Below are 1758 nucleotides of genomic sequence, written 5' to 3'. Positions count from 1 at the left end.
GGCTTACCGTAAAGTCTCAAGCAAAGGCGCAGAGGACCCAGCAGTAGGAACACGGACTCCCGCGCCACCGCTAGTTCAGGGAAACGACTGCCCTACTAATGTGGGCAAACGGCTCCCGCCCTTCCGCGCCGTCCACGCCCAGCCAAGCTTGCCACCCTCTCCCCCATTAGCACTCTGCCAAGGAGGTGGCTTCTATTCCGATACTCCATGAGAGGGAGCAGCCCTCTCCCCGCCTCTCTCCACCCCATCCTGGTACCTGAGGGAGCCAAGGGTGACTTGGGAAGACATCCGAGAGTGAGGCAGCAGGTGAGGCCCGCGTGCCCTTGTGACAGCTCCGTCCTGGGCCGATAATGAAGATGGCTTTTGAGCGTACAAAGGACAATAAATTATTTCTTTGCGCTCAATAAATGCCGGGGCTCCAGGCAGCTGCATCAGCAGCAAACTGTGCTCACAGAAAAGCTTAATTATCCTGATATTATAGTTAAAAGCTAGTGGCACTCATGTCCTGGGGAGGCATTCTTCACTTGGCAGGAGGCAACCTGGGCCAAGCTGTGGGCTGCTGAAGGTGGTACTTCATGCAGCCCTGGATTTCCTGGACCCTGCCTTGGCCCCTCTTCAGGACCAGGGAAGCCACAGTAACAGTCAGCACAGATCATTGATGCCAATTCCTTCCCAGGTTCCTGGAACTGGTGGAGAAAATGGGACAGGCATGAAGCGGGGTTCCCTAGGGTCATTTTCAGTAGAGACTTGAAGGAGACTCAGGAGAGGAGCCAGGGAGGCTGTTCCGTGGAAGACAAGGAAAAATATGCTTCCAAGTTCCTGCTTGGGCTGAGAAGCCCCAATGAGTCACAGGGCAGTAAGGATAAAGTCACAACTGTGTCATCCCTGAGGCTGTTTTTGGACCCAGGAATTCATGGATGGACTCTCTTGAAGTGTTTCAATGGGCACAATGGTATATGACCCTTTGACTGTTATTATTCCCTGTAGAGGAAGAAGAGAGCTGAACTCCCTATGGCTCCCTGGGAGAAGGGCAGCTTTGAGTTTAGTTCTTTTCACATGGACTTGGTTCCTCCCCAAAGGTTCCAGACCCCAGTCATTGTCCAATGCCCTTCCTGACCTCATCCTGGAAGCACATGGCAAAATTTCTGGTCTTTAAGGAACTTAGAGAGTCTTTTGGTCCTTTTGACCCCTAGAGGCTTTCAGCTCTGTTCACTGGATTCTCTCCAGACCCTCTTGTGAGCTCTGGGGAGCTGCATTGACTGCTATAAAGAATCATGGGCAGCAGGCAGGTGGCGTGTGGAATTAGCCAAGGGAGATGCTGGGATTTCTGGACAGTCGTTTTGAGAAGCTGAGGAAAAGGAGGGCAGTAGCAGAAGGAAGGCAGGAAGGGGGAGGTGTTGATACAAGGATCAGGAATAAGGAGAGGAAGCCAGAAAAGAAGGTGCAGAGGGGAGGGAGAAAGAGAATTGCCAACACAGGAGGGCAAGAGGCACAGAGGTAAAAGGTTCTGTGGCTGAGGGAAATTTAGGGAAACAGTGGCAAATGTCATAAAATTCTTCCTTCCCTCCTTGAAAGTATTCCTGGGCTCCTCTAGTATTCTTGGGTCCCTTAGGACTAGGCAGCTTGGGCAGAGGGTGTGAGTCATGGCCTAGGGCTGAACCCAGTATGTCAGGATGATTCATGGAGATCTGGAGGCTGGTGGCAGGCTTGCTTGACTTTCCTGGCAACTGGGCTCCTTGATGGGCCAGGCACTACCCA

The 1758-nt window shown here is 52.6% G+C and overlaps 1 protein-coding gene across 2 annotated transcripts in view; it reads right to left on the bottom strand.

Annotated features, from left to right (window-relative positions):
* The window catches only part of SEZ6 (seizure related 6 homolog), a 51561-nt gene extending 51228 nt beyond the window's left edge, over window positions 1-333 (bottom strand). For both annotated transcript variants that reach the window (XM_021715618.1, XM_021715619.1), the window contains exon 1: window positions 257-333. The gene's annotated coding sequence lies outside the window, so the exon portion shown is untranslated. The remainder of the gene's footprint in view (window positions 1-256) is intronic.
* Between the last annotated feature and the right edge of the window lie 1425 nt (window positions 334-1758).

The sequence above is a fragment of the Carlito syrichta genome, unplaced genomic scaffold, assembly GCF_000164805.1.
Source record: "Carlito syrichta isolate Samal-C Ts95f unplaced genomic scaffold, Tarsius_syrichta-2.0.1 Scaffold307219, whole genome shotgun sequence".
Taxonomy (NCBI): Eukaryota; Metazoa; Chordata; class Mammalia; order Primates; family Tarsiidae; genus Carlito; species Carlito syrichta.
The sequence above is the reverse complement of the archived record's forward strand: the minus strand, read 5'-3'. Positions and strand labels throughout refer to the sequence as shown.